We start from the raw sequence: 9,959 nt of genomic DNA on the forward strand, positions 1-9,959 counted from the left end.
TTTTTTGATAATGGATAATTTAATATTATCATTTAAAGGCAACCGCTAAACTTGAGTGCCATAGTCTTGGCTTGTCCAAGAACTCAATCGTAGAGGGTACACTAATGCAAACTGTTATATTTTAAAGCATTTGCATTTTTTACAGGTATATATAACGTATTTAAGATGTGGAGTTGCAGTCTCAATTACGTCAAGAAGTAGTCGGCGCTACCAAAGAAAATCCATTAGTTCTTAAAGAGTATTCAGAATGCTCACGACGAATTTCAGAGGTAAATTTTAAGCTTGTTTATGTCATAAGCAATATTTGACATATAGTTTCTTTGTAACTTTTTTCAGTTTGATAGGTTGTGAGACTTTCGAGGGTTCACTTAAACTTACTGATAAATTTAATAAGCAACGTGAATATGAATATTGGGAATGTTCTTATTCTCCTATTACATCCTCCCTTGCTCATGTTAAAAGTCTTGGAAGCAAAAGACATCGTCTCCGTTCTATTTATAATCCGAACATCAACTCGAGAAAACTTTCACTTGATAGTAAAAAACATGATAGTCAAGTCGAATAAAAATAAAATTCCAAATATTTAATTATTATGCTATGTTTATACATAATATGTAGATAAATATTGTCCTGAACAGACTATTCTAAAAACTTATATATAATAAATTACTAAGTCAAGTGACGTTGCTTTTACACAAAGTTATATTCCTAGAGCACTATGCGATGTTTGGCTTACTCTGATCACAAAAAACCTAATTTAGATTTGTAAAGGTAATATTATGTCGTTTTGTATACTTTTTGCTTAGTTTATAAGCATAACTCCTAAAAAAATTAAGTAAAAGATGGTTGGAGAAAAATAAGGTTAGTGGAAATATTAACATTAAAAGCGCCAAAGGTCAAATGCATAAATAAGGCAATTCAAGATTATTAAAAAAGACAGAAAATTGGCAATTTAGATCTCAGAAGAAAGGAATAACTTGGTTATGGTTAGGTTTCCATTTTTAAATGATCAGTTTATTTTTGTTATTAAAATTTTAGCTACTATAAGAGTTAATTTTAAAGACTGATTATACAAAAAAACGTCTCTGAATAAAAATAGAAAGCTACTGTTTTTTGTAACAGCTCGAACGAGAATCTGGTTGCGATAATTTCTTTTTGTACGTTGATAATTTTCTAAGGTAAAAGTTATATTTCTAACTTTTTGCATGAGGTCCACTAGCGTATTAAGGCAATTTTTTTAAAATTTTAAGCGATTTCCATTTTTCTTACAATGAAAACCCCGCTGGAAGCAATCATGGCCAGTTTTTAGAAAGCTTTAATTCCTGTTTTTGACCGCCCCCCTGGTATTGGTTTCTTGAGCCTTCTTTGTGATTTAATACTAAAATTGCTCTTACTTTATTTAAGCTATACGCAAAACTGATTTAAACATTATTAAATTGTATCATACTAAAACAACGCTTTTTTCGAGCGATCCCGTGCTTTACAGTTTTTCTTCGGATAATTGCGAGAAACCTGAACTAATCATTCTAAATTTTTCAGCCAATGGGGTAGTCCTATTTTGATTAAACTACTAAATTTGGTTTCCTTTTTTTAAAACGCAAGAATTGTGCTTATATAAAAATGCTATCAAATAGTTGATTAAAAGTTTTTTATTCCTGTATTTAATTAAAGTTTAAGTAGCAAGATCGTTGATATGTAATATCTTGTTTAGCATATGCTTGTATTCCTGAGGCGATAGTTTTTTAGTCATTATTTCCGCGGGTTTACTGTGGTATGGTAGGTATGATATTTATATAGGGATTTCTGAATTCTTCTTTTATGTAGTGATATGCAATTTCTACATGGTTTAGTCTTCTATTAGGAGCGTTTCCTCTATTGGTGTGGCTAATGGGTCCATCGTCTATGTATATTAGCACCAGCTTTTTCGGAAAAAATTTCTATAATAAAGTTTTTTTCGAGGGCTTTTACCTCGGCAATGGCTTAGCTCGTGGCACCATATCTTGCTTCACATGTAGATTAGCATATTTTGCTTCTGTCTACATTAATTTTCCATTTCACTACGTTAATAATGGTGATTATGTGACCTATGGTTGTCCTTCTGTCAAATGTATCTGCCCAGATTGAGTCTGAGTAGCATCGTATTTGTATAGGTGCCGAGTTATCTTTTCTAAGATATAAAGAGCGCCCTTTCGTATTTACTAGGTAATTGAGAACCCGTTTTGCTGCTGCTAGATGGGTATCGTCATTATTATGAAAAAATCTTCCTAGTTGTGAAATGGAAAAAGATATGCCCGGGAGTGTGAAATCTGCTGTATACCTAAGGCTTCCTATAAGACGTGCATAGTCTTCTCGCTTCATTAAAATTTGGCGGTTTAAGTTGAGTTTTCGCCAAAAGTGGCCATTTAATTTTCTTGCTAGGTTTTATTTCGTGACCATCGCCTAGTTGTGTTATGAAAGTCGCTTTATTAATTAGAATTCCATTAGTAGTCCCCTCAATGTCTAAGACTAGAAACCTATTCATGCGTTCATGATACTAAGTCTTAATCTTTCTGAAGTTTGTACAATATGTAAGATTGGACTCCGAATATGAAACAAGCATCTGTGTAGGTTCCTATTATAGTTTCACGTCCCATAGAGTAGAAGACGCACTTGTCGGTGAGAGATTGTTTAAATTCGTATTTCATTATGTTAAATGTGAGGTTGCGATAAAATATTCCGGCTGACTACTTTCGCTTATAAATTGCAACCTTAACTTTGAGCACACATTTTATTTTCTTTTGGTAGGGTTGGTTGAGTAGGTAGCCTTGTTGTTGGTTTGTTCTTGATTAGCTGCAAACCTGGGGGTATATGAACCTGGATAGGATTTAGAAGTTATATATAGTAAAACTGCGCCATAGTTGTCAGTGTCCGTAGTGTACTTTAATCGAGAATTAAAATATGTTTCATGGTAGTCAAAACCTTTCTCTTGCATATATTATCTGGTATTGAGTCTACCTTTATAACGACTGTCATACTGCTTTATATGTAACTTCCACTTGGTTTGCATTATTTTAGTGTTCTAGGGTAATTCAGATCGACGAATTAATGTAAATCCTTTGTGTCTCAAGATCACTTCCAGCTCAAGCATAGCAGCTTTTTTAGAGTCCTCTCTATGGGGTTTCCCTATAGCTTCTCCCAAGGTGGAACAATGTTGTTAAGTAAATTTATCTTTGATGGGACCATGTCACCCTCTACGACAATAAAGGCATTAATTTGATCTAAAGCTAATGAAGCTTAACACGGTCACTTTAATTATTCACAAACCTTTTCTTTGTGGATATGGTACCTTCCTGTTTGAAGCTCTAGGATGTGGGCAGAACGTTATTTAGAAGAAACGTAGTTACAATAAACTGGCTAATTTAGGTTATGTCAGGGACGCACGAATCGAAAGAATTGCTCTTAAAATGGTAAAAACTACAAGTTGTATAAAGTCCTGTGACAAGTTCTGTATTACCTGTATGTGAGGGTGCAATCTTAGCGAACTACCGGCCTGATTCCTTGTACCTTCGGGTTAAATAACGAGAAAACTTGTGGCTCGAATGATTACTTTATAGCTTTGAAATAAATAGGCTTATTAACCTTGCTAAAGTAGAAGCTTTGCCTTGAGTGCTAATATTGTCTTTCGGATAGTTTTCTTATTAGACGCCGCTATGAAGATCTGTTGTAGTCAAATTGAACACTATTCTAAACAATTGATGAAAGCAGCTAAGTTATGCATAACGATACTACTTCAATCCGAAGTTTGTAAATGCGAATGAAGGCCACAGAAGCAAGAGCTGCATAATGAGTGATGTTCTAACAAAATTCACGTTCTGTCCGGAGCTTTGATGCAATCAAACTTAGGTTAAACATACACAAACATGTACATAATATATACATAATAAGTTGTTAAATGTACGGTTGCAATAGTGTCATTATTATAGTATAATTAGCGCGACCTGAAAATTGTGCTGTTTTCACCCTTTAAGATTTTGTAATGGGTGACCCATTCCGCTGTGGGTTTTCGATTGCTAGTAGTTTCGACTCATAAGTTGACCGTTAGTGTATTATTGGGCTAGGTGGGTTTCCGTTCCAAAACTTTGTTTTAATCTTCTCGACTTCCTATAGTGATTCCTTCTGGTGTGGCGTATGTCTATGGGTAGTCTTCAACGTTTCTGGTCTTTTCTTCAATATTTTTGTCTGTGAATGGTTTTATTGAGGGGTAAAAGTTGTTATTACTTTTTTGTTTTGTTACTGTGTTTCTTAGGTATCCTTGATCGATCTTTCTCGTTAAGTTTTTGTCATTGTGGTTAATTTTGACGAATCCAAATTTGGTTTTTCTTTGACATCTGCGATTGGCTCCAAGAATTTTATTTTAGTAGTGTGTAAGTCTTGTGTACCGTTTTTTTGGGTCTTCATCTGGAACTACTGTATTTGTGTCTAATTCTTTAATCTTGTCGTCTTGTTTAATTCGGTGATTTCGTTGGTCGTTTCATCCTTCCTTTAAGTTTGTGGAACTTCGAGTTTTTTTGAATTTTCCAGTTTAGCAGTTTCGTTATCTTTGAGAGTGACTTTTTTATCCTCTTAAGACCCTTGTATTTGTGTATAAGCTATATTTCACGTTCTTTTTAATGGACGTTGTCCAATTTTTAGGGGTACGTATTTTCAAAGCACACCACATTTCGTAATTTAATGATTTTTCTTGTTTCTCCGTTTAAGATTCCGTATTCGTCTTGTGCGCTGAGGTTGGGTGGTGATAGCAACATTCCGTTTATTGTGCGGTCTTGCGACTTAGTTTTGTGTCCCGAATTGGGTATTTTGACTTTCCATAAAAATAGTTTGTAATGTTGAATAGATCTCTTTTTAATACTACAGTTCCGTTATTACGGGGAGGTCGATTAATTATAAATACTGCGTTAGTCAGCACCTCGTCCTAGCATTCAGGGCTTGATCCAAATTTTTTAGTATACAGCTTGTCATATTGCATATGTTTGAATAAGATATATCACAGAGCATATGACTACCTTTAGGAGTGGTCGATAATATAATTCCGACTTCCTGTATTCGTTTTAAGAGCTCTTTGTTGACAACTTCCGCACCACTATCTACTCTGATTTCTTCTGGGATTGATGGCTTATATTTATTGTTAACGCGTTTGTTAAGTATGTACTTATTATGTGCCAATACCCAGTCGGAAAGGCTGTGGTCAATCTGATCTTTGATCCTGGTGAGCTTAATAATTATCTTTTTAGGCCAAGCGTCTGTTATAATTAAAGCGTATTAGTTTCCAAGTTTGGTACTTTGTCCTACTGCAGTGTATTGATGTATAGCAGTTCACCGGGTTCCTTCTGTTTACGATGCTGATTGTACGGTTGTAGTTCATGTATTATAAGTTTTAGTTGCTTGCAACTGGTATGTCCGTTATGTGTTCGTCGTTCAGGTTTGCAAAGTTTCTCTATTTAAGTTGAAAATTATGATTTTGTGGAACATTACTTTGGTAAAGATCGTTTTTTATATTCTCTCTCGTCACTGAGTGTACGTTTATTCGGCTTTTTGTGACCATTTAGCTTTGAAAGTCGTGGTATACCCTCTTTTACCCTGCTTTCCGATTGACAGAAGATTGTTTTTGAAGAATTTGTAGAACAGAACTCTGCCATGGCCAAACATATTAAGTTTTCCTACAATTCTTTGTGTATATTCTCCCTTATATTGTGTGTATGATGCTGTTTTCGTCTTTAATATAGTATATTAGTTATTCCTTGATAATGAGTGGATATGCGGCAGTGTCCACAGTAAGTGTAAGAGGGCGATAACCCTCAACTCAGAGAGAAGGGCTTTGTTGGAGGTTTGATTTTGAAGAAGCATAATGCTAGTATCGTGGTCGATTCAGGTTCACCCTCATAATTTATTAGATTTCTACTGTTTTGAAGTATTGACGCGTATGTAGTTAAGTTTGCGTTCCTTCTTTTTTTTTTAACAAGCTGTTTCAATGTGCCCTACATTGTGGCAGGATGTGTACTGGGAAATTTTATACTTACAGTATTTATGATTGTGGAGCGCGTTACATCTGTAACACCTGCATGCCATCTCTGTGTGCCTAATAACTTGACAATAGGTGTACTGTTTTTCTTTGTACTTGCATTACTGTGGCGGATGATTACCGTTGCAGCTAAAGCATTTAGTGTTATGAAGTTTATTTTGTTGTGTTATGGTGGACAATGCGTTTCCACTGATGTCGCTTTAGTTTACAGACATTTGTGTTTCACCTGTTTTCGGCATGAAGTAATGAGTTTAGTGCATATGCATAGTCAATGTTTTCTACGTTGTTGCTGTAGTATTGGTCTAATGATATTGCGTCAAACTTACTTCACCGCTTTGGTAGATTAAGGCGATCACCTTAAGTGAATCAGTAAATTTAGGTAGGTTATTTGCCATCTCTTTAATAGTGCACTGCTCCTGGATCTTAACTGCAAGATGGTAAAGTCTGTTGGCAAATTGATGTTATTTATTTATGTCTATAACGTTAGGGCTTGAAGCTTACAAATGACTCCCTGCCCTTAAAAAAGGGTCGACCAATTTTTGAATTGGAATTTTTTTTTGCCATGAGAAGTAAGAAATATCTGAATACATATAGTCTATCTACCACTATGCAATAGGGTTAGGTTTTTAAGATCGGTAACACCATTTTAAACCAAGAGTTTTCCTTCAAGAGATCTCTTAAGGTGGCATTACTCAGCGAAGTTTTCGTCCAATTTAGATTGTAGGGGCTTGCTACCATTATCTAGCCCCTTATTGTTAAAGGTCTGCATACTTTAAAACTCTGCTTCGAGCGGCGTTAAGGTATCTGAAATCACGTGTTTTAGCTTCGACATGTGCAATGAGCGTGGCCCTGTAAGCGCGCGCAGGTTCCTTTTAATGTAATATGGGGTTACGTATAACCTTTTATCCGAGTTCTTGTGTTAAGTATTCTAGTTGATAATATACACAACCCTTAAAAATTGATTAAGAGACTCCGTAATAGGATTGCTTAAAAGTTATCTATAATAATTACAATCAGAAGGACCCCTTGTTGTAAGGAACTTTTTATAAATTGATAAGACATCTTATGCCTCCTTGCGATGTTATTTTTTCTCCAGCCAGTTTTTAGGTCGAGCTTATGTTTAGATTTTTTCGCTCTCGTCATTTTTGATATAGCGATAGCAACATTTTCAAGTTTTACTTTACAGACAATTATGCGCAGCTTATATAATTAAACTTTTTTATAAAATCCCTTTTTTTAATTTATGGTGATTTCTTTTTGTGTAATGATAAGTAATAAAAGTTAAAGAAGTGCACTTTTTGAAATGGAGAGCTTTGCTAAAAAATTAAATATTATACTTCTTTTTTTTGCTTTTTAGCATCGCACTAAACACTTTTTGTTTTTAGGATTTTCTCTTGAAAGTTTTTTTATGAACTTGATCTTTAAAATTTTTTAATAGTTTATTACCCTAGAAAGCTTAACATGTTAGCTTTTTATTTTTAAAAAGTTATTTTCGATATATTTTTTTACGTTATTATATCGGTAACTCAGGCTTAAAGAATCTTAAGATTATACGTTACTTATAATTTTCTTTCTCTACAATTTAATTATTATTTTAATTGTCTATTTTAGTCTTTCTTTACACAGAATCAATAAATATCTCTCACATCTTCGCGCATTCTATCAAAGTTCACGTAATTTACAAGGAAAATATGAGTGGGAAGATCCACAATCTATAGATGAAGTCGTTAACTTGGTCGCGGTTTTACGTGACGGTTCAAAAGTTCCAGTTGTAGGAAAAGTCGGGGATAATTTACTTTTTCTGTGCCACCGAAGGGGAATTGATTTAGAAGGCGCTTGTGAAGCTTCTTTAGCTTGTTCGACTTGTCATGTTTACATCGAAGTAAATATTACATATCGTTTTGCTGTAAATGAATTTTAAAAACTTTTATTAGAATATTTTATAGTAGTCCTTTTAGGCTAAAATTTTTTATTATATATTATAATATGCTATTGTATAAATCATTAGATCCTTCACACTTTATTCTATTATTCTTTTAAAATATTATTAGTAAAAATCCTTATTTTAATATTACATAACTCGGCCTCCAACGAAGCGAATTTTTCATGATAATAAAAATTTTAAATTTGTTTATTGGTGCTATTTGGATCGGTATATCTGAAAGTTTTTTTTAATATAATTTAAAATTTATATTCAATTCATTTTGGTTTGTAATTTCTTTTTATTTAAAAAACTTGGAAAATCTTTATTTTGAATTAATTAATTTAGAATAAGGTGCTTTTTAAAAAAAATTAAAGAGTTAGAAATTTTTTTTATTAAATTTTGTTTTAAACTTTTTCTTAGGAAAGTTACTATGATAAACTTCCAGCGCCGAAAGAAGAAGAAGAGGATACTTTAGATACTGCTGTTTTTCTAAAAGAAAATTCACGTTTAGGTTTGCTAATTTTCAACTATTTTAATTTTCATCTGCTTTTTTTTGATAAAAATACTATTTCATTCATTCAAAATTTTTTATATTTTATTAAATTTTAATCTACATTCCGTTAATATAAATTTTTATAATTATTAAAATCGTGTTGTTTTTTTATTGTTTATTAAATTTCATTAGCTTTCCATTTGCTTTTAGTTCATATAATTCTATGACATTCATGTAAAAACTCGTTTGTAGTTTCTTTATTATTTTTGTTTAATATTGTTAAGGTATATATATTAAAGTATATATATAATAATTTTGACTTTTGTATAATTTTATTTTGTTTTCTTGAAGGTAACCGAAGAAAAATTAATAAAACTAGTTAATTTCCTTTCGAGATTTAGTAAAGTTGTTATAATTAATTAATTTATGGAGTTTTTAGTGGTGGTAACGTGCGAATATGTTACTTTGAAAACTTTAGCACTAAAAAGTAAATTATTTTTTTTAAAAAAATTTAAAATTAAAATTAGCTGAAGTATAAAAAACGGACGTGGGTTATAAAAGGAATTACTTAAAGTTAACAACAATTTTTTATTAAAATCAGCTTTATAATGTCGATAAAAGGATAATATATTAGTAAAAATTTGGGTGAAAATCAAATTTTACTTGAAATATAATTTCAAGGTCAAATTTGTTTAAATAAATATTGATTTCTTTACTTTAATTATGAAATTTCTATTTCACATCTTTTTTATAAGAAAATAAGAATTTTATCTATTTTTAAAATTATTTGCTTTAGTTATTTAATTATTTACTTTAAATAATTTTTTTAATTTGAAATTTAATTTAAAACTTATTCTAAAAAAAAAAAGTATTTTATTTTTTTTCGGTACATTTTTTTCTGGTTACTCTGTTACATACTTTTTTATTACCTTCATTTAACCTAAAAGAGTATAATCTTTAAAAGCCTCAAAAGTTTTTAAGATTTACTTTAAAATAAGTTAGTTTGTAGGTTTGAATTGAGATGATTATATTATTTTTATTAGTCGTGTCTTAATTTAATTAAAATAATTAACAATTTACTTTTCTTTGTATTAAAATAAGCATTTTACTTATAGAGAAAAAATTTAAGAGTTTTAAACTAAACCATTTTATATAAAACTTAAGTTAGTTAAGAACAAACCAGCTTCACCAGCATTACGAAGATCCAAGCTATCACTTTCTTTTACGGATGTTATAAGGCAATAAACAGGTGGTTTATCGGAATATTTATATATAGAAAATGTTGGAAAGTCACTAAATACCGTGAAAATGTTAGCGTTTTCAGCATTTCTAATTTTTTATATTTCTACAAGTTTTGCTGGAATGTTATATAATTTATTATTTATATATTTTTTTGGCTGGTACATAATTTTATTGGTTACTGTTATTATTTACTTTTTACTATTTAAGTTTTTATTTTATAATTTATATATAAACGTTTTTAA

General features: G+C 31.4%; 1 long non-coding RNA gene across 1 annotated transcript; it reads right to left on the reverse strand.

The window, feature by feature from the left end:
- Positions 1–3,483: 3,483 nt before the first annotated feature.
- On the reverse strand, positions 3,484–3,850 carry LOC135144313 (uncharacterized). Its single transcript, XR_010283082.1, has 3 exons — positions 3,769–3,850; positions 3,619–3,697; positions 3,484–3,566 (listed from the first exon to the last, which is right to left on the reverse strand). It is a non-coding gene; the product is annotated as an uncharacterized LOC135144313 (long non-coding RNA).
- Positions 3,851–9,959: the final 6,109 nt, after the last annotated feature.

The sequence above is a fragment of the Zophobas morio genome, unplaced genomic scaffold (genome assembly GCF_036711695.1).
Source record: "Zophobas morio isolate AGI-343-1 ecotype UQ-CSIRO unplaced genomic scaffold, CSIRO_AGI_Zmor_V1 ptg000093l, whole genome shotgun sequence".
NCBI classification, from domain to species: domain Eukaryota; kingdom Metazoa; phylum Arthropoda; class Insecta; order Coleoptera; family Tenebrionidae; genus Zophobas; species Zophobas morio.